Below are 23,383 nucleotides of genomic sequence, written 5' to 3' on the forward strand. Positions count from 1 at the left end.
TACTTAAAGGGTCTATCCAACAAGACCTAACAACTATGAATATTCCCCTAATGTGGGAGCTGCCAAGTACATCAATAAATCACCAAAGTAAACATACTTCAGAAAAATACACTAATTTCAACATGGCACTCTCAGCAAAAGACAGTCCCTGAGGGGAAATAACATCGCAAAAAGAGGGAAATACATCGCAATACAAGCCTCCCTCAAAAAACTGGGGGGGGGGGGAATCTCAAATACACAAGATAACCTCACACCTAAAGGAATTGGAGGAAGAGCAAATAAAGCCCAAACCAAGCAGAAGAAAGGTAATGAAGATTAGAGAACTCCATGAAATAAAGACCAGAACTGTAGAAAAGCAACAAAACCAGGAGCTAGTGCTTTAAAAGAATTGTAGATAAACCCCTAGCCAGTCTCAATAGAGAGACTCAAAATCATGAATGAGAGAGTGAACACAACTAATACCAAGGAAACACAAATGACCTTAAAAATGTATTATGAGCAACTATATGCCAACAAACTAGTCAATCTAGAAGAAATGGATGCATTTCTGGAAAACCGTAAATTACTCAAACTAGAACAGGAAGAAATAGAAAACTTGAACAGGCCAATAACCAGCGAGGAAATTGAACCAGTCCTCCAAAACAAGACAAAAGTCCAGAGCCAGATGGCTTCCCAGGGGAATTCTACCAAAGGTTTAAAGGAGAAATATCTATTCTACTAAAGCTCTTTCAAAGGATAGAAAGAGCAAGAATAAACTCCTTATGAGGCCAGCATTACCTTGATCTAAAACCAAAGACCTCATCAAAAATTATGGACCAATATCCCTGATGAACATGGATGCAAAAATTCTCAAGATACTAGCCAATAGGCTCTAACAGTACATTAAGAGGATTATTCACCATGACCACGTGAGATTTATCCGTGGGATGCAGGGGTGGTTCAACACTCATAAAACGTTGATCATATCAAGAGGAAAAAACAAAACCATATCCTCAATAGATGCAGAGAAAGCATTTGACAAAATACAGCCTCCATTCCTGATTAAAACTTTTCAAAGTGTAGGGGTAGGGCAAAACATTCCTCAATATCTTAAACTATTTATGAAAAGCCCACAGGGAATATCCTTCTCAATGGGGAAAAGCTGGGAGCCTCTCTAAGATCAGGAACATGACAGGGATGCCCACTATCACTACTGGTACCAACATAGTACCAGAAGTCCTAGGCTTGGCAATCAGACAAGAAATGCATTCAAATTGGCAAAGAGGTCAAATTCTCCCTCTTTGCAGATGACAGGATACTGTCTATAGTAAACCCAAAAGACTCCACCCTGGAGGGTATTATGCTGAGTGAAGTCAGAAGGACAAATCTCGTTTGGTTTCCCTCCTATGTGGAGTATAAGAAATAGTGAAAGGAATTATAAGGGAAAATAGAGGAACCATGAGAGATTCCTAACTCTGGGTAAACAAAGGGTTGTGGAAGGGTAGGTGGGCAGGGGAATGGGCTAGTTGGGTGACAGGCACGGAGGAGGGCATTTGGGATGAGCACTAGGTATTATACTAAATGGCGAATCTTAATTTAAATTTAGAGCTCTAGCTTTGGGCCTGTGCCTAGAGACTCTAGCCAGTTTCCTAACCATGGAAGACTCTCTAGGTTAGGTCTGTGGCTATGTACATCCTGTAGTTCATGGAAAGATGCCCCCTCCCCCTTGTCCTATGAATCCAGGCTCCCCTGGGCCTTTCAGGACCCTGGGCCTGGGATCTTGCCCATCTTGGAGGCTCTGAAGAGGAAACACCACTTGTATCTAGTTTCCATCATTAGCTAAAAAGGGCATTCTTCTACTTACTATCTTTGACCATAACTACAGTAGGCCTAACTACGGTGGGCAAAAAGGAGAAACGGGTTGGGGAGGCTTTATGCTGGATGGAGGATGTCTACTTTTGACCAGATAAGCCTGGTTCAAAAGACTAACAACAAAAATCCAGCACAGTCCCTGTCTGATGACTCGGAGTGCTGTTTAGTGAAATGCCTTGGTTTATGGTTCTGGCCCATCTCTCAGCTTTATTAGTTGGACTTTCCAGTAAATAACCCACTGAGCACCACGGTATGTGGAGTACGGTTTCAGGATTTTAAGTTCTGGTAGTGACCTCCCTCCAGCGAGAGTACTGGCAAACTTGAGTGTAGAAGCTGGTTTGCCATCCCTGTGGGCACAGCGTTGCCAAATGCTATAGTTATAAAGTGGATGTGCATGCGGGGATTAAATGGATCTATCTGTCCTTACTAGGAATTCAAACCTATACGCATCCAAAACCTATCACAATGCCTCCGAGGGGCAGTATGGCTGTGAGGAGCTCTGTGCACAGGAGATGGCCTTCCTGCATCAGGCACCTGAGATGGTTCCCTTACATTGTTCACCCAGGAGAGTCTTGAAGGATTTTAGTAGCCTCTGGTTTGTCAGGAGATGGATTTGGTGAAGAGAGACACTCCATAAAAGAGGCCTACCCAAGGTAAAGGGCTGTGGGAACAGACTCCTTGCTGAGGGGGCCGCAGGGAAGAATGAAGGGATGCTTTCCTGCACTGCTTGCTCTATACTTGTTCACTGGAAATGTAGAATGGACAGACACAAAGTGGATATTGGCAATCGGCTACAAGGGTGGCATAGGTAGCATAAAGCTAGGTGTGACCATCTGGAGCAATGGGACTTACTGAGGCTGCAGAGGCAAAATTTCCTAATACTGGCCTGTTATTGCCTCAATGGAGATAAAAATGCATACAGAGAGCTGGGTTCTCTGCAAAAGGGTTGGGGGAGAGGTCACATCACAAAAGATGGTACTGCCTGACCACAAAGCACTTGTTTGCTCTTGGGTCTCTGAGTCTAGTCCATGATGGATGTCCCTAAAATCATCATGTTTGATTCAGAGCCAGCACTGGATCTTGAAACTCCTACTAGAGTGTAGCCAGGGAGTAGGGAAACCTAAGGTAATGTTTAAGAATGATGATCTTGGCAAAGCGATGGATCCCTAGAACTTCAGGCTGGCATCAGCTGAAGCCTGGGGCTCAGGGCTATGGCTTGGAGCAGGCTTCAGGGCTGGCTGTTGCCCTGGGAAACCATAATCCATACCTGCGGCTTGGTCACATTTGCTTCTTACTATTGTCTGCTAGGCCTGAATACTGATCTTCTCTCCCTTTGATTGGAGGTGTTTTTAAGCTGCAGACTGTTCCCAGCTTCAGATGTGACCTGAAACAGTCTTGCTCAAGGCGGCAAGTGACAGCAGATGCCCAAGTTATCCCTCTTAGAATCCCTAACTTCCAGAGTGGCTTTATTCCAAGAATGGGCCCTGTGACATGGGATTACCTGGGACCAAGGTGGCCATTCCACCACTGCCCAGTGGTGTCCGTGAGGCAAAGGCAGCCGTTGATGTGTTCTCTACTAGGAGCTTCCCTACAGGAAGCCCAACCATGACCCAAAACTAATCTTGGTTTCTTGGCTGGCCCTCCCAAAAAAAAAAAAAAATCCTCATTGAAGATGCCTAGATCCAACTTCCAGGCATCTTCTATTCAGCTTTTGAACTGGGATATGTAACCATTCCTGCAAATTGACCACTAAAACCGAGAGCCAGACTGGGAGGCTGATAGCCCCTCCTCTGACTACACTTAGGCACAGGAGACAGATTCTGGTTCTTGAAGACACCCACACTAACCATAAGGCCCTGAGAACAGGGCACATCTACAGTTGTACACTCCAGCCTTGCGGGTGGGGGATCTGAAAGCAGAAAAGATTAAACTTGAGGAGTGTGGTCTCTGGTCCTAGAATCCTTGGCCCCTTTCTAGAGGGAAAACCCTTTTCTGTCCAATCTCTCCTGGTCAAGTAGAAACAGCAGGTGATGTTTTTCCATATTAAATCCTGCGAGAAGGCCTCACTTCACTGGGTCTTGCGGAACACTTAGTGGAAACTGGGCTCTGGAAGCTTCATGCCTTTAGATCTTGGTCCAGTCTGCCCTGGGACACTTTGCCCTGCCTCTTAACTGTGTGAAAACCTCTGAGTAGGAGACAGAATGAGGGGAGGGGGTTCCAGGAAGACCAAATGTCCTAAAAAACCAAGACCAGATGCTGATTGACCTGTAAGCTGGACCCTAGCACTCGGATGTACCAGCTCGGGCTCCTCACCTCCTTGTCCAAGGTTCTGTTTACCTTGCCTGCTACAAAGACATGCCTCGAGGTGAACCCAGCTAAAGTCTCCTTAACAACTCTTAAGATCTGGTGGATGGGTCTAGACCTCCACTCCTCTTGCTGCCACCCAAGACCTACCTTGTGTGGAAATTCCCTTTATGAAAGCCGCCATCCACCAACTTAGTGGCCTGCCTCTTCTGTCTTGCCTCTTCCCTTTGCCTATGGGGGCCGGTTTCAGATTTCACCTTGGAAGCCCCTGAAAGGAGTTGATTTCCAGGGGACCTTCTGGAAGATGAATCAGGTGAGACATGGCTGAGGTTTGCCTGTTATGAAATCCAGTCCTGTGACTAGAGGGTCATGGAGGTCCTGTCATACAGCCTTGTCCTGAAGGCTTTCTGGGTACACTGGTGTGTGTGTGACTGTGTGCACTACCTGAAGCCACACTCCTATAGACCTCTGCCTGTTCAGTGCTTTCAGTTAGGATGTCAGGCACTCTGCAACTAAGCACACATTGATGTATTCATGGTCTGATTAATTTTTCCTAGACTTGAGTTCTAGAACTTTCCCTGTGGGGAAGCCAGTGAGCGTTTGCCCCTAGCTTCATCTTCAAAAGCTGTTACTTACTAGAAAGGTGTTTATTCCTATAAGCCCTGGTTTCTTTGCAGGACTGAGGGAAAGGTTCTTCCTGAGGTGCTATTAAGTCACATAAGTGATGGGATGGGAAGACTGGAATCAAGGCAAGTTTAACGGGGTCTGACCTTCCAAGAGGTGAAAGATTTAGGTGAGCCATCCATTGAATCTCTTCTCTAATGGATGAATTTTGTTCACCTTGAATTTCTCAAGGCAGTGACCATTAGTATGGCTGAGGATGGAGCTCAGGTATCCATTATAAACATAAAAGTCCTGGCTAGTGGCAGGTACTCCCCATTCCCTGGCAGGGGACCACACCTAGCCAGAGGGACTGATCAGAGAAAGCAGCCAGGCCTGACCTCCATGTTGCATTGTTTCCCGGGATTTCAATGCTATGCAGACCAGGGACAACACAAGCAAGACAGAACTATAGTCAAGAATGGAACAGGATCAAAGTCTGAGAGGCAAATCTCAACATGAACACAGTGCTTTGGGTTCATGTAACAATAGGCCACCAACACAGATCACGGAATCTGGTTTCTGCCTAGAACCAAGACAGATGCAAGAAACAAGTGCACCTGAGAAGGACTCTATTCTCCTCTGAAACTCTAGTTGCAGAACACCCATAACCTCACTTTCCCAGACATAGAAGATAGGTCTGTCTACTCTGGCAACTTTTAGTGGGTTGTTGACTCTAGCAATCCTCAAGATTCTGTTCAGGTTTCAAGGTTTGCGTTAAAAGCTCGGGGCTTCTGTGGGGCCAGCTCTACCCTCCACTCTGCTTCTTTCTGATGGGAAGAGTGAAGTCAGGGCAAAGAGACCTTTTCCTGACTACACAGGAGCCAAGAAGTAAGAACTGCAGACCAGTTGGGGAAGACATTTAGGAAGGGGAGGGGATGAATGAGTCACATTTGGCTGAAGCCCAAGGATGTACCAACTGCTCTGCCACTGGCCATGGGTGGGACGGGGCAACACTTAGCAACCTCTACTGAGATGAACAGTACTAGACTAAGTCTTAATGTATGAAAGCTACAAAGGAAAGCTGTGTCCTATCATCCAGGACTGGTCTACGTGGGTTTGAACCTTTTAGAGTAGCGACTTCCTCCATATGATTTTAATAAGGTACACGAAGTCTGGGCTGCCCAAGATCCACCTGGAGAAATAACTTGGAGTCTGCTTACTCAAAGGGCTCCTTTGCTGACCAGTAGACTGGAGATAAAGATGGACTATGGGTCTGCCTCCTCTCATGTGCATGTGAGAAGTTATACAAGCTATGCACTTCAGAAACTTCTGGGTCCCCCAGTGACATTGTTACTGAAACCCAAATTCCCCTGCTTGCTGTTCAAAAGTCCATGCTCGAGACCTGTGATGGTGGGAAAGGAAAGGTTGCTTTACTCAGGAAGATGGTGGACTAATGTCCCAAAGACCCATCTCCCTGTCCAGGTGAAGCCAAGGCCTTAAACAGGGCAGGCAGCGGGGCGGGATGGGGGAGATGCTGTAAATGGTGGGGGAGCTATGTGCAGGAGAATCTGGTGCTCAGGAGTTAATCACTTATCCTTGCAAGGCTTCCAGATTCCTCTGTTCTGCCAGGAAATGCTCCCAATAAAAGACAGCACTTCAGTCCTATAAGCCATGTCCTGGAAAGGCCATCCAGACCCCTCACCTGTACCAAAAATCAAGGCTCCAAGGCCTCTTATTGAAGACCGTATGGTCAGTGGTGGTGGTTCTCAAGTGTAGAAGGCCTTATCTTCTAGAAAGTCTAGTCCTTTGTTCCTCAAAGTCAGTGGTCTACAGGATTTCAAGAAAGGTTATTTCTACCAATTATGGGGTTTAAGTCAACAAGGAATATAGAATAAAGGAGCCCAGAAGCTTGAAGCAAGTTAGCCCTTAAAGGAGTGGGTTGAGGTGCACTTACAAGATGAGGACCTTGTTAGGTATATCTCCTATACTCTTATGACCCTTTTCTGAAGTCAAGGGAATGTGTTAGGCTTTAAGCCTAATAACTACCTAATTTTGACTGTCCCCAGAGTTGTGCTGGTGGAGGATTCCCCTTCCCAGAAGAAGGCTGCTGGTGGAAGAGACCACATTGCCTGGGTCAGAGGCTCTGGCAATGTGGTCAGTTTTACTTGCCCCTGACTAGGGGCAAGGACTTGGTCCATGTCCAGCCTCCTTTGAGGTATCTAAAGACAGGCTTGCCTGTCTCTTTTCCATCTAGGCTGGATCCTGAAGCAGAAGGGACAGAACTGTGATAGAGTTTAAATGCCTCTCTAGAGTCCTGCAACCTGGGGACAGGAGGCCAGAGCTCCAGCTCCATGTAGGGGTCTTCTGAAATGTCCCTCCTGCTTTTCTCTGATGTCCCTGCAATAACTGTATCTGTCTCCAGGTCTCCTGAAGAGCCATCTCCAGCTGGGGTAGTTCCAGCTGGGAGAACACTGGGAGTCCTCAGGTCCCCAAGGAATAAGGATGCCGTTAAGCTGCAGTGGGGGGAGTGGTCCATGTTTAGCCACTTCTTCAAAATGGATTTAGGAAATGTTCAGCTTCCAAACCTGGAAGTTCTCGGGGACCTACAGAAGCCTGAGGGATTATTCCATAGTAGAAAAATGAAATGTACTCCCCTCCGCTTCTGCCACTGAAGACCACTTAAAGCCTTTTGACCTGACTTAGTCCCATTCTAGTCTACATTCATCTTGCCTTTACAGATGAATAATATCCTGCGACTTCTGTTCCTAAAGGGGATGAACTTTTTCTTTCACCTGAGTGAGCGAGACTGCTAAACTTGACCCCTTCCTCCACCACACTAATCAGCCATCAGTTGCCTTGAGACTTCTCATTTCACATTGAAGTCTTCCTTGGAAGATCTGAGGCTTTTCTATTGAGATGATCCTGTCCTCAGCTACGACCAGAAGGCTGCTGGGCTCACAGAAATTGAGACTGGACAGTCTAGGTCCTATGAAGATGTCTGCTTCCCAGTGGCCTGAGCTCATGGAGGACCTTTGGAGGGATGTTCATGGCCTCCTCCTTGGCTAGTGGTCCTATTCTACCCACCTCTAAATATACTTGGCCTGGCCGTACCTGACTCAGGTGCTGGCTTCCCCCCCCCCCACCCCCACCACACACACACACACCTTGCTCTGCTCCCATACTGATTTCCCAGGAATAACAGCAGTCTTGAAACTGACCTGTCAGGATCTACCTTGAGACCTACACCATTATGCTGGAGTAAGCATGTCTGAGTAATTCTTTTGAGGAAGACCTGGGATTAGTCGGTCATAATGCCAGATCCCTTCTAAGATGAGGAGGTTACATCACTGACACTCAATGTGACCACTGTCCTCTGCCTCTGTTTTGGTTTTGAGCGGTCCAGATGTGAGACTCCTACATGTTTTAGAGATGCTGTTCTGCTTCTACAAAATCAGGTTCTTTTCCTGATGAAACTTGCCTTCAATTCAAGATTATGTCCTTTATCGTGTAAGAATAAGACCTTCAGGTTTGGATTCCAGTCCTGCTTCTGTATACTTCCAGATGTATCCTTGCCCTTGACCCCTGGGTCTCCAAATCACTGAACAAGAGACTACCCCATACAAGCATCTCTCTCCTACCATGTCTCTAACATTGCTGGGCTAGTTCTCAAAACTATCAGAAACCACCTTGGGGTTAGAAATGTCAGCTGCAGGTGGTGTGGCCAGGCATCAGAAGAGTCCGTCCCTAACACTCTAGTCCACCTTTAATTAAGCCTCTGAATGCCAGACTAGACCTGACTAGAACACCAGTTGCCCTTCCAACAAAGACCCATGACTAAGCAGAACTAATAACAATACCAATTTTAACACTGTTTATTGAGGGGGGGAAAAACTCAAGTAAGTGTATATGGCACTCCTTGTATCCTGGGGACAGGACAGCACCTCTGGCAGGACAATGGGACTCTGAAAAAGGATCCCCCCTACTACTTATGACTTGGGAATCTGAAGCTGTACAAACAGGGGAAAACCAGTCCCTCCCTTGGTGTGATCAGGGCTAGGTCACTGACATTAGCTCCACAACTACCCTGCCTGCGTATTTATGGGCTGAGGGAACTTCAGATTTTCCCATAAACCTCCAGGGGATGGGTCCAAATTTCTGTTGTCACATGAAGGGAAGTTGGGGACTGCCATCACAGAGCTTATGGTTGAGAACAAACACCCCCTCCCTTTTGTGATTCTATGGTGGTAAGAATCTAACGTTTGTATTTGAGGATTAATTACATTGAGCTGAGTTGTAGAGAATTTCTATGAAGTTTTGCAAGGGGCCAATTCCTCTTCTGGGAGACCAGACTGCAGGGAATCAATCTTTGACAAGTCCAACCTCTGCCTTGCCTCTTCTACAGAATTATTTTCAAAAACTGTTGATCACTCATGATTTATTTCTTCCAAAAGTGCAGAGTCATTTTCCTAGGCTTTCTTCCAGGAATCGTGTTTACAAAAAAAGCCCTGTATCCCAATCTAAAAGATGGAGCTCTACTATGTACCAAAGATGTTCACTAGTTTCAGTCTGGTTTTGGAGTTCTAGTGTCTTCATCCTAGAACCTTGGCCTCACATGTGATATGTAAGACTTTATCCAGAAGTTCAGTTGTCCTCTGTACTGCTCGGCCCTGGCTGAGCCTAACTTCCTATGACCTCTAGGTTGTGGCAACATGGCCAGTTGCTTTCCTGAAACAACCCTGAGGAAAAAGCAGCTTAGCAAATGCAAGGCCCTCCTCCCTTGTTAAAAGCTGTTATAAAGTTGCTGTGCTAGACTGGAATCTTGATTAATCCTAAGAATGGTTGGAGGACACATCACGTCACCATTTGAAGGAATGAGAAACACTTCAACATGGTCAGGATTGAGAGAAAAAGGTTTCTAGGGCTCAGAATACCTCTTGAGAATGAAACCCCTCAGCTAGGACTAAAGCCTGCCTCTCTAAGCAGGAAGGTTACCTGATATTTCACTGACTTTTATATTTGGTTATAAAGAGTCTGTGCCCTCCATGCTTATTCTCCAATGCCAGGAGCCTACAAGAATTGAGTGTCTACAGGCATCATGCTGGGCAGTAGGGCATAGGAATTTGCTCAGCTTTATAACTAAGGAAGACTCTCAGTGTTGAATGTCCTCTGTCACTAGGCCATGCTATCTAAGGTCAGGGAAAGCTGAAAGAGCCTATGACAAGAGAAACCTAAATTTAGAGGTTAGGGTTCTTCAGGGACCTGGTGATCTAGTGATCAAAAGGTGTTATGTTGTGACTAAAAGGTTAGATGTGAGGGGATAAACTACAGCCTGAACCTCCCTCCTAATCCACAACTTCCGTCTCCGAAACAACCAAGGGTTAGGTGAGTGGCAGTAATGCAGTAAGCCGGATCTTCTGGGGAGGTGGGCTCACTGGAGTTAGATGTTCATAAGTCAATCATGTTCTCTTAAAAGCCTTTTTTAAAGAGTAGGGGAGAGGGAGGGAGGGGTCTTAAGCAGATTCCCAAAGGAATGTGGAGCCTGACATGGGGCTCCATCTCCTGACTGAGATCATAACCCCAGCCATAATCAAGAGTCAGATGGTTAACCAACTTGAGCCACTCAGACACCCTTAAATCAGCATTTTTTTTAAACCACTCCTGGGACAATGTAAAGGTCCTAGGGCATGAACTCCACTTACTATACCCCTCCTGACTTCTATATTGGTTTGCTGAGGTTCCCATGACAAAACAGTCTGGGTGGCTTACACACCAGAAGTCTCTGTATGGTCTAGAAGTCCCAACTTCAGTTCTGACCAATCTGGCTTCTGGTAAGACTCCTGCTGGCTTGTAGATGGCCACTGTATCCTTCTGCCTTCATGAGAGTAACTCCTCTGGTGTCTTATAGGGGCACTAGTCCCATTTGATCAGGGCTCTACCAGTATGACCTCCTAGAACTCTACTACTTAGAGGCCCATTTCCAAACACCACCACACTAAAAATCAGGGTCTTCACTCTCAAGTTTTGTGTATACAAACTTCCAGTCCAGAGCACTTGCTATTACGATTGTGAATTTGAACTGAGCATTTAGATCATTGACAACTTTGCAGATCTCCTTAAATCAGTACCAATCCTAGTGCAGAACAACAAGTGCAAATCTCCAGAACATTAAGATCACATCTGTAGGGAACTATATACCCTACATGCTACCCTATATATGATATATACAACATCCCATTAGGAGTCCCTGGAAATAAGACAGGAAACCCAATGACAGGGAATTGGCACAAAGAGCCTTGGGTGTGTCTGACCTGGGAATCACTGAGCCAGTAAAAGATTTAGTAGTCAACAAACATGTTCTGACTTATCTTTAAAAAGCTGTATTCTTACCCTTGCTCCCCAGAGCATTCTTCCACTATCAAGCCACTCTGACATTTCCTTGCTTCCTATTCTGGTCTAAGTCCCCATGTTTTGCCTGGATTCTAGTGATTGTTTTGTCTCGTTGCTTCATCTTGTTCACAGTAGACCTCTTCTCCCACAGACCCACAGTGACTTTTGAAGATCCCAACCCTACACCACAGTTGTATCCCCACTAGAGTAATTCTAACCTAAGACCATAAGGTCATTTTTGTAATCATCACCCCAACACCCACTACATCTTTGAGAGAGGGGGAGATGTTAATAAGCTTCAACCATACCAGTTTTCTTCCTATTCTAAGGTAAGTGTTTTGACATCCTTTGTTCCTGTCTGGAATCTTCTCTTCCTATACCCATACTGCTAATTATGCAGTCTAGTCTTTGCTCATCTATTAGGATGTCTACATTAGAGATTAAACATAAAACTTACCCCGCCCCATCATGCTGACTGAAAATACCTAAAGGAATTCCAGTGGAGAGATCCATCAGTTCCATGAAAGGAATTTTTCAATCTTTCCTTTTTTGTATACAACTTTCTTCCAGGAACAGTCCTTGCACACAGAAGTCATGCCCTTGTAGTAGGAGTGGTGACCAGGGACCAACTAAAAATCAAGATGGGAGTATAGAGACAGACTTGGAAACAAATCAAATTGGACAGGAGGGGGACTATTTTTAGAATCTGATGGACCCACACCCTGAAGTTTAATAGTATTGTCTTTGTTCTCTGAGCTACAGATCCATCACCAGGTAGAAGGCTTAGCAAATGAAAGTCTAGACCTCTTTTCAGATGGAGTGTAGGATATGCTTCCAGCAGAGGCATTAGGACTTTGCAAGAAAGATCCATGTAGTCTCCACCTTTTGGCTGATTAAAAACTCAAGGTTCCCAGAAAAGGAGGGAAGATTCATGTGTTCCAGAGCCCAGAAAAATGGAAAGCCCAGGTCTCCTCTTACGCCTACACAGGATCCCCTCCACTTTTTTTCTGGGATATCCATAGAAGACCCCCCCCCCCCAATACCTAAAACAATACCTAAAACAAATGAATGAACTGATTTTCCTTGAGGTCTTGAGGTATTTAGGAAGTCCTGGCAGATTATCAGAACTTAGAAGCCAGTCTATAACTTTTGTGAACTAAGACCCACTGGGATTTAGAACTCCCATAAATCCATTGAGAAACAAATTGAGACTCGAATTTGTGAAAGAAGTAACTACCAGTGTGGTTGTGGGAACAGTACTTCATTTTCTCATCTCCTAGGTGGTCTGACAGCTTTCTGGAAGATGCTGTGGAGATACTCTTGGCTTCCAAGCCTAGTGTAGCACTTTGGTTTAACCTTTTTATCAAGGCTCTTGGTAAGAGAAATATCTAAGACCACTGCAAAAGGCATGGAGTTGGAATGGCTACCAAATCAAATGCAAAAGAAATGTGGAAAGACAAGAAAAATACTTAGGACAAGTACAAAAAAGATCCAGGGAAACCCAGCTTACAAAACCTGGGTTTTCATCCAGGCTCAAAATAAGAAACCAAACAAAAATGGCAGCAAGACAGAAGTCTGGGATGACTTGCAGCACAAATGGGATGGAACAGATTTTATCTACTCAAGGAAGCCTCCTAGAGGAGGATGTGCTCTGTCTGGACAATAGGGAGGGCCTGCCTATATATCCTCCCTCCCCATATGTATCCTCAGCCTGTGAATACAGCTTCTCAGGGCCCTCATGTTGCAGGTAGGAGGCCACAGGAGTCCAAATGCCCTCATGCTTGACTCCCCTCCAGAAACAGGAGGGCTGGCCTGCATTATTAAATTGTAGAAGTGAGGCGGGTGGGGAGATGGCATGACTGGGTGATGGGCACTGAGGGGGGCACTTGATAGGATGAGCACTGGGTGTTATGCTAGGTGTTGGCAAATCGAACTTCAATAAAAATATACTTAAAAATGTAGAAGCAAGCTCAACTCCAGTCTCACTCCCCATCTCTAACTTATTCAATTGCTCCCTGTTGTCGATATACCAGTGTCTAAGTTCCCTACTGGGAAACCTTCAGGTATCTCCATTCCTACCCCACTCATTATTCCATCTTCTATTTGCCAGCAAAAATGGGTTGCTTTAACTGTTCAGCTTTTCCCCCAGTGACCTTGAGGTTTCTCTGGGAATTCCATCCTGGGTGGTGCCCACTCAAATGGAGTGCCCTTCTCCCATGATACTTCAGTAATAAAGCAAGATTTAACTGCTGATTCCCAGAAGCCACCAAGTCAGAGCCACTAGGGACGAGGCATGTAAAACTATATAAATCGATAGGTTTCAAGTCTCCCCAGGTGGCTGATAATCAGACCAGTCATCACTTTCTGTAATCACACTACTTGAGGTTTAGGTCAAACCTGGCCAGATAAGTTGTGGTTATGGTAACATTATGCCACTGGAAATGAGGTATCCTTTTGTAGAAGAGGCAGGAAAACAAAAACGGATCAAGTGACACACCTAGGGCTACACCATAGTTAAGGATGCGACTTGAATCTAGAGCTGCCTAACTGCAAGATCTGTTCCTCCTAAAACCTCACTGCTGATCCAGAGGGAGATAGCCTGCTCTCCTCAGAAGGCTCACAGCATCGCCCTGTTCTGCTTTGTCTGATGGGTTTGTGTACCTGTTCTTTCTGGTATCCCTCCCCTGGCTCCTGACAAGTGACCACTTCCCTTGCCCCACCTCTGTCCTGTCCCCCCAACCCCCAAGCATTTTGTCCACAGCTAGATACATCAGATATTCAATAAATGTTGAATTAAATAACTTAATCATATGGTTCTACTTTTGAGGTTCTTCTGGAAAAGGGTGAAAGAAAACTCAATTTGGTACAGTAACTTTTCTCAAAGTTTTGAGTGAATATTCAAATGGCCACAATTCCATTGCAAGCAAGGCAATTAACCAATATACCATTTTTTCATGTATAAACAACATAACAAAAGGATTCCAAGTTCAAGATAGATATTCTAGAAAGGTGGAAAAGGGCAAGTAGCTTAATCTTGCTGAAGTCTTACGAATTTCTAGATGGAGGAATTTAAATTATCTAAGAGCATAAGTGAAAAGGAAAAAATCCTTAACATCTTGTGAGGGGAGAATGGATGATTCTATATGTAGGCAACGATAAAGAAAAAGAAGATCCTAATGATGGACAAGAAGTTTGCAATGCCAGCATTGCAGGCTCTTTAGGTTCCTAATAGTGTATAACAGCACAGATCAGATGTCATTATCTGGATCCTAAACTCTGGTCAGCCTTATTGCCGTGAACCTAGATAAGTTTTCAAACTTCTCTAAACTGGAGTTTCTTCATCAGTAAAGTAACCATGATAAGAATTCTAACAGTTATGGTGAAGACCCAACAAGAAGCTCATGCGTGTGATATGAACCTAAGGTCACCTAAACTCCTGGTGAAGCCCTAACCCCCCTAATACAGTAGTATTGGAGGTGGGGCCTTGGATAGGTGCCCTTACAAAAGGCGATCAGCACTCACTTGCTTTCCATCTGGTCAGGACACAGCAGGGAGGTGGCCATCTGCAAGCCAGGAAAAGTGCACTCCCCAGAATCCAGCCATGCTGGTGTCTTTCCCTGGGGCTCCCAGCCCCTAGAACCATGAAAAATAAACTCTTTAGGCCCCCTGGGCTGTGATATCTAATGGCAGCCAAAACTGAAAGTATGCAAAGTACTTAGCTCTGTGTCCTGAAGACACTTGGTAAACAATCGTAATCCTAGTAAGACTACTTGTAGAAGTCCTAATGGTGGACTGCTTGCTATTTTCCTCTCCGTGGAGTCCTATAGTTGGCTATAGTATCTGGCAAGTGTTCATGCAAGCTTTGTAGAAAAAATCTTTGAGGATGAGAAATGTATTCTTTGACACTTTTTTTCTCCTTTCACAACAAAAATGGGTTGCTTTAACTGTTCAGCTTTTCCCCCAGTTCTGTAAGGTAACTGTTTAAGTCCTACCTTCATAAGTCAAGACTTTTAATTTAATCTAGCATATAAAAAAAAAATCATTAAACTGGTCTTGAGTGCTGTACTTTCAGCGCCCGATGGACACGTCTGCTCTGTGCCCAGCATGTGGGGCTGGGAAGGATATGTCCCCACAGCTCTGGGAAAAGGCTTTAATCTCCCAGATTATCCTTTAAAAAAGTTTCTTAAAAAAATTCCCATTCTTCCTTGGGAGCAACTCCTAAGGTCTGTGAATTGATGCAGCAGGGCCTTTGCCCCTGCCCCTCCATCCAGGTCCCTGTGCATGGGGGACACCTACTGCCATCACCCAGTAAAAGTCGTGTGTGTGTGTGTGTGTGTGTGTGTGTGTGTGTGTGTGTGTGTGTATGTAGGGGCCAAGTGAATGGATGAGCTGCTTTAGCTGAAGTTAAGGGGGAAGAAGGGACAGACTGGGAAAGAGGCATTTTGCTTTTTAAGTCCCCACCCCCACCCAGTCTCCCTGGCTCAGCCTGGAGGCCACAGCCTCTGAGTCCACATGGACACTTCAGTTTACACCTACTCTGGGTTCCCATGGGAGCAGTCCCTGAATTGGCTGAGTGATGCTGGTCTTCCAACAGTCCATGATGAACCCCAATCAAAAACAAGCATCCCCCTCCCTTAGGTCCCTGGAGAAGGACACAGAACCAAAGAGGAGCAGCTGCCTATAAGCACCCTCCCTGTCTCTCTACTCTGGGCTTTCTGTCCTGTTAGCTTTGCTCTATTCCAGGCCCCTCGGATATTAGAACCTCCTGCCTCTGGGCCTCCCCTAGTTGCCTGGCCTGGGTTCATAGTTCTTTGTAACTTGCCATGGCTGCTGGGCAGGAGTCACCCCTGGATTGCCACTCTAGTCTCCTAACTGGCCTTCCTGCCACTGGCTGGCTTGTTTAACAGACTTCTGTGGCTGCTGGGTCTTTGTTCAAATAATTCACTGACTCCCAGTTGCACTCTGAATAGAAGCAGGTGTTAGCAGTGACCCCTGGGGCCCTGCAAGAGATAGGACCTATACAGCTGCTCTGGCTTCTCACTTCTTTGCCTGACCACACATGCTCCTGGATGTTGCCTTTGCACTAGTCTCTCCACCTGAACTCTTCCCTGACTATCTGCATGACCAGCTCTCTCCAGGACTTTCCAATGACTCCTTGAGAAGCAATATCGAAGCAATAAAACTTCTTGTGCTCCTTACCCTGTTGTACTTAATTTTACTTTTTCTCTTTACCACCTCCTTTCCTTCTTAAACTTAATTTGCCAACCTATAACACCCAGTGCGCATCACATTATGTACCCTCAATGTCTGTCACCCAGTGATCCCATCCCCCCACCCACCCTCCCTTCAGAAATCCTCCATTTCCTAGAGTCCAGAGTTTCTATTTGTCCCCTCTTATTTTTCCTCAGTTTCCTTTCCTTTCCTTACGGTCCCTTTCACTGTTACTTATATTCCACATGAGTGAGACCACATAAATGTCTTTCTCCAATTGACTTATTTCACTTAGTATAAATATCCTCCAGTTTCATCCATGTCCCTGTAAATGGGAGATATTCATCCTCTTGGATGATGCAGTAATATTCCATTTTGTGTGTATATGTATAAACATATACACATATATACCACATCTTTATCCATTCATCTGGACACTCCATACCGTTCTCCAGAGTGGCTGTACCAGCTTGCATTCCCACAAACAGTGTAAGAGGGTTCCCCTTTCCTGCATCTTTGCCAACATCTGTTTCCTGCTTTATTAATCTGCATCCACATCTGTCCTTTCCTTAGTGGTTAATTTTAGCCATTCGGGCTAGTGTGAGGTGGTATCTCATTGTGGTTTTGACTTGCATTTCCCTGGTGACCAGTGCTATAGAGCATTTTTTTCATGTCTGTTGGCCATGTATAGGTCGTCTTTGGAGAAATGTCCATTTGTCTTCCCATTTCTTGACTAGATTCTTTGGGGTATGGAGTTTGAGAAGTTCTTTACAGATCTGATACTAGCCCTTTATCTGATGTCATTTGCAAATATCATCTCCCATTCTATAGGTTGCCTATTTAGTTCTGATTACTTCTTTTGCTGTGCAGAAGCTTTTTATCTTGATGAAATCCCAGGAGTTCATTTTTGTTTTTGTTTTCCCTTGCCTTTAGAGCCCGGTCTTGCAAAAAGTTGCTGTGGCCAAAGTCAAAAAGTTTCTACCTGTGTGTTCTAGGATTCTGATGGATTCCTGGCTCATTTAGATCTCTTATCCATTATGAGTTTGTGTAGAGATTGGTCCAGTTCATTCTGCATGTGATCACTTTTCCCAGCACCATTTATTGAAGAGGATGCCCTTTTTCCATTGCATATTTTTTGTCAAAGACTAGCTGGCCATAGAATTGTGGATCTATTTCTGGGTTCTCTATTCGGTTCCATTGATCTATTTCTGTTTTTGTGCCAGTACCATGCTGTTTTGATGATCACAGCTTCATAATGTAGCCTGAAGTCAGCCATTGTGATGTCTCTAGCTTTATTTTTTTTTTAAAACATTCCTTTGGCTATTCAGGGTCTTTTCTGATCTCATACAAATTTTAGGGTTGATAGACATTTCAACAACTCTTCCAATCTTGAGCACGGAATATATTCTTCCAGCTTTGTGTCTTCCTCAATTTCTCAAGTGTCCTATTTTTACAGTACAGATCCTTTACCTCTCTGGTTATGTCTAGTTATCTTATAGTTTTGGGTGCAATTGTAAATGGGATTCCTTAATTTCGTTCTTCAATCCCCTTGTTAGTGTATGGAAATGCAACTAACTTCTGCACACCTGATAGTATTTTTTTTTTTAATCCTGCCACATTACTGAATTGCTGTAGTTCCAGCAATTTTGGAGTGGAGTTTTTACCACCTTATTTTCTATCTCCTTTCATAAACAATCTCCATGAGCCAGTCTTTGCCCATCTTGTTCACTGAAGAATCCCCAGTACCTAGAGGAGTTCCTGGCACACAATTGGTGTTCAATACATGGAATAAATCCTGTTGAAAATAACCTTAGTCAGGGAAGGAAGGGAAGAAGAAAGGCAGAGGTGGTGGCAATGCTAGGGAAGAAAGTGTAAGAAAGGGATGGGAAATGGACTCTTGGTATTTCCTCCCAAAGAGTAGCAGAGTGAACCAGAACCTGAGGATCCTGACACCTGTCCATTTTCCTCTTATTTATGAGCACTTTACAGGCTGAGTGTCCAAAGGCTGGATTAGTATGGTGGGGAGCCTCCAGGTGGAAGAGCTCTCCATTTCAGTAGCTCATCTGCTTCTCACTAGGTCTTGCTGGGGTCTCCCCGCTCTGGCCTGGCCACTCTCTATCCTCTCCCACAGGCCTTTCCCACTCCTAGCCCTCTCATCCCCCTGGGAGAGGTCTTCTTTTGAACACTCAAAGCACTTTTCAAGCCCCTAAGAGCTATGAGCAGACTCTGCTGTATCAGTTATTCCCATGTCTCCTACCTTAACAGGAAGTAGGACTTGTAGAAAGCTTGTTCTCAACAAACCTCAAAGCAGCTAAAAGGACAACCACATTGTAAGTGCTCAGCAGGTGTCTTCAGATGGACAAGGGAAGAGTTCAGACCTTTGGGCCAGCCTGGATTTGAATCCGAGAGAAGCACTTAACTGTATTAACCTAGAAAAGTTTGAGCCTCAGTTTCCCTGTCTTATAATGGGGATAATGTGATCCCTTACATGAATTGTTAGGATTGACCTAAACCTATGAATGCAGGGAGGTGGGGGACAGAGTGCCTGATGCATTAGAATCCTAGTGGTCAGAGGGAAGGAAAGGGGGGTTTTGAAGAAATGAGGCTTATGTTACTCAATGCAGACTATTAGGTCAAAGCTAATAATGGATCACTAAAACCATTCCCTCCCTGCCTCTAAGAGTGGCAGGAAGGACATTTCATTCCCCCTTCCCTACTTCTAAACACTTCAGACGCTGGGCAGATAATAGGTATTTCAAACCTAACAACTCTCCCAAACCCAAGACCTAGGTACCATTATTTGCATCTCCCATAAGGGGGTACAAAGAATCCAGCTACATGGAGCCATAGCTTGCATGAAGCTTGCATTGAAGCTCCCATATAAGCGTCTGGAATCAAGCTGATACTTCTAACACTGAGCCGGTACCACCTTCTGCGTACTGGCTCAGAAAGAAAGTTCAAATGTATTTGCCTGACTTGATCTTCAAGAATTACCTTGCATTTGACCAATTTAAAGGAAAGCCATGTTTGCATTGTTGGGGGAGCACAGCTGCAAGTATAGATGGAGAATCCCACCTGGTTGAACCCACTCCAGTAACATGACAGCTGTGGGACCTGTATAGGTTACTTTTCTCTGAGGCTTCAGATCTCAGATATAGTGAGACAATAACACACCCTGAATGGTTTCAAGGATCCTGCTAAAAATCTTAATATAAATGGGTTTAATATCATAAGTCATAATGCCTAAAGCAAGACACTAAATTTTAAGTCAGACTCCTGATTCTTGGCCATTAAATTCAAGAGATTTTAATATTTGCAGTGAGGAAAGTTGAGGTTGAAATAGGTCAGTTCTAGTTTACTCTTTTAAGATGTGCCAAGCCACTGGCTGCTCACACAGCCCTGAACTGCCTCCTGATAAACATGATTGACAGCAGGGCTTTAAAGGTTAAATATAGTTTCAGATCTTGCATAGTGATCCAGTAGTAGGACTGGAATTAGAACAAGATGGGATTTTCTCCATAACCCAGAATAATTGAATTAATGTTGTACAGTAATAAATGAAGCTTTGTTTCCTCCTCTCCATGAGGAATGAGTTCTGTTGCTCAAGACAGTGTAGGAAGAATTTGCATGAGCAAACTTCCTGTAAGCATCAAGAGACACCTGGCGCCAGATCACACAGCCAGCCCTACTTATGCTCAACCACCTGATGAAGCCACCAGGGCCCTTTGCCCATGATGGAGTGTTTCGGGATGGGTATAGAACAAGAGCAGCAGGCTGCCTCTACTCCTCCAGAATCTTAATGCAGACTACTGCACAGAGCTTCCATTAAGAGGATGGTTCATTTTTTTTTTTTCTGAGTTTGCCAAACACAAGATCAGAGGTCTTATATATATATTTTCTTCCTGCCCAGAAGTTGCTGATGCCAGCTTCACAATTCAATCCAATATAGATTCTTAGGGAGACTATCTTGTCAAAGATCAAGTATTCTGCTCAGTGACCTGTTGCTAATGGGTATACCTAGACCTTGAACATGGAGCCTCTCATTTTCAACCCTAAGTACATTCCACTGCTCATGATCTTCATAAACACTGCAGTTGTGCTTTCCTGAGTGGCTGTGTGGGAGTCGGTTTTCACATGGTGGGATCACTAATCCTATATAACCATAGTCCTATGTCAAATTCTCATGTGACAGGTGCCATGGTTTTGAACAGAACTAGGACTCTTGAGGATAAGAGCAATATATACTTAAATGGTTTCTAATGCATGATCCACCTGTGTATCCGGCTTTTTAGAGGGAATTTTGGCAAATGACATTTTGCAGTAAACTTCCTTCAGAAAAACAATTATTTTAACTATGAAGTTAAAATCCAGTACATATGTTCTGTAGTGGAGTGCTAGCCTCTAGGACTTTCATAACTAGGCAGCTTTCATGGAAAGCAACATTCCAGCATTCTGTGGGTAATAGGTTCAGGATCCCTCATCATATTCATGTCATCTGTATGAATTATGTGTTAGCCCCTTACTGATCATCTTTCAATTATAAGCAATTCTGAATTGAGATCCTACCATACTCACATGTACATAATTACCTCTAATGCAGCCTTTGGCCATGCTTGACCTTTTTAATACTTGTATGAATGAGTCAATATCTAAGAATCACATCAATGTCAGATTCCAGAAAGAGGTTCTAAACAACATAGCCATAGTTCAGGTCTCAAGCTGGATACCAGGCAGGCTCAGGCTTAAGAATTAGAATCTAAAAGTTCCTCCCCACTCTTTTAATATAGGATAACTGTTATCTTCATAGGCATTTAGAAAGGTACCTCCTCTGAGGATTTAGCCAAAAATGCTGACCATCTGGGTGGATGAATTAGGGAAAAATTCCAATGTTGGTGTGGAGAGGGATCAGAGAATCACAATTCTACGAGATAGGACAGTCACACAAATATGCCCTGGCTCTCCCCTAGTAGGCACTGTGAAAACAACTGTTCCACGACTCCCGGGAGTTGGGGAATGCCATTTTTATCCATGGGGTCTATGGTGAACAGGACTAGAGTTAATATCCCAGATGTGCCCTAATGTTTAGACAAAGTCACTAAGATATCTGGAATTATAGCCCATCTGTTCAGCATGGACAGTAACATTGTTTCTTGCATACCCAACATATGAAATGCGGTCACCTATGCGAAGATGCTCTTGGTGCCCTATACTATTCAGTTCAGGTCTAACTTCTGCTCCAGACATACCTCAAAAGGTCCAATTCATGCTGACAGTGACCAACACCAAGTGCTGGCCCTAAGGTGCCTTCATGTCTGCTTCAGGGCCTTTCCCAGGCTATAGGATAGCAGGCCAGCAAGCAGACACATCCTGGGGTGTTTAAAATTTAGGGTTCCCAAGGCAGTACTAGACAATGCTATACAGGAGACTCTAGGTAAATTCCCAGCCTGTAGGCTTTCTGAAATAAGATTCTGGAAGGCCTTCTGTAGCTCTCCAAATGGTCACAGCAGAATTTGGCCCCTACAGCCTATGGCAATGGTATTGGTACTATAAACTTGCAAATATGTCTTCCTTCCTCACTATTCCTGCTTCCTAAGACCACTTCCTAAGTCAACCACTGTACCAGAGCATTTGCCCCAGATTCTGGTGAGGACCTAAACTAAACATACCTGACTTTTGGAGTCAGCTCCCACTTGTAAAGATATTGGAACTCATCACCCCATTCCTCACAACAAAAAACTGGATAGACTAAAAGCCCATTCCCTGTAAACCTAGTGACTTGTTTTAGGTACATCAGATTTCAGGTGGCAGCTGTCCTGCAGAGATAAGCAAATCCAGACCATGCCAACCAAGATATGCTTAAAGCAGAAGCTGCTGGGGACCTGAGGTGGTAGAGATGTAAGTGGTAATCTGGATGAATTTCTAGGAGCCAACTGCAGACTATCATGAGGAGAAATTTCTAGGGGCTCTACTTTGGGGACTTTTCCCTGTGGGTTCTCTGTGAAAATCCAAGAAAGATTCCCCTTCCACCCTTCCAGCTCTGGCAGGGCTGAGGAAGAGTTGTCATTATGAAATAAGCCCAGGGCATTCTAATAGCAAAGGACCCGTCTCCAGAGGGGAAAAACTTTATGAGCATGTTCCAAACTTTCCTCTATTCTTGCCCCCTCTAGCTATCCTGTCCCTCAGGATAAGAAACATGTGGAGGTCACAGCTCATCAAGGGACTGAAGTTTAATTGGAAGATTGTAAAACATTCTCTCCCCACACCTCTTCCCTCCATGAGCAGAGCTACAGTATGATTAAAGCCAGAAGAACTACACATTAAAGTTACTATAAGTGCCAGAGGCTTCATACTCTTCCTGTCCTTAGTTTTGTCTCCTGATGACTTTATAGGGAGAATACTGTACCAAAATCAAATGTAGCTCAAATCATGGCCAGGTTAACATAAACTCTCACACTAGAAACCAATGTACCTCCGGGTCCCCTTACCTTGTACAACACCTCTATACTTTTTGGCTTCACCTGGCTTTTAATAATAAAAGCAAAAAGTCTGAAAGACAAAACCAGCATCAGATTTAGACTCAGGACATGGCTTTTAGGATTGTGAAAGAATTTATAATTAGGATTAATGTACTAAGGGCTGTGTTATAGGCTGAATGGGATTAGGACAGAAGCCCTATATCTGAATACAGCCACTTTGTATCTCCCAAGATTCTTAAGGAAGTAATGGTTTCCATGACATTATAGAGGTGAGGCCCTGATCCAATAGGATCAGCATTCTTAGACAAAGAGATCACTTGCTCTTTGCCATATGAAGACACAATGAAGCCTCCTCCATGGTCTGCAGAAAACCGCCTTTTCACTAAGGACCCAGATCAGTGGGCTCCTTGATCTGACTCCCCAGCCCCTAGAATTGAGAAAATAATTTAAGCCACCTAGTCTATGGTGTCTTATTAGGACAGCCTAAGACTAACACAATTAAGATGTACATAAGATCTTTAAATGTAAGTGGCCTAAATATACCAATTAAA

General features: G+C 44.4%; 1 long non-coding RNA gene across 1 annotated transcript; it reads right to left on the reverse strand.

The window, feature by feature from the left end:
- Nucleotides 1-3,343: 3,343 nt before the first annotated feature.
- Nucleotides 3,344-23,046, reverse strand: LOC140603895 (uncharacterized). The gene is made up of 5 exons (XR_012006901.1): nucleotides 22,842-23,046; nucleotides 18,614-18,746; nucleotides 11,603-11,774; nucleotides 4,306-4,452; nucleotides 3,344-3,760 (listed from the first exon to the last, which is right to left on the reverse strand). It is a non-coding gene; the product is annotated as an uncharacterized lncRNA (long non-coding RNA).
- Between the last annotated feature and the right edge of the window lie 337 nt (nucleotides 23,047-23,383).

The sequence above is a fragment of the Canis lupus genome, chromosome 14 (genome assembly GCF_048164855.1).
Source record: "Canis lupus baileyi chromosome 14, mCanLup2.hap1, whole genome shotgun sequence".
Taxonomy (NCBI): Eukaryota; Metazoa; Chordata; class Mammalia; order Carnivora; family Canidae; genus Canis; species Canis lupus.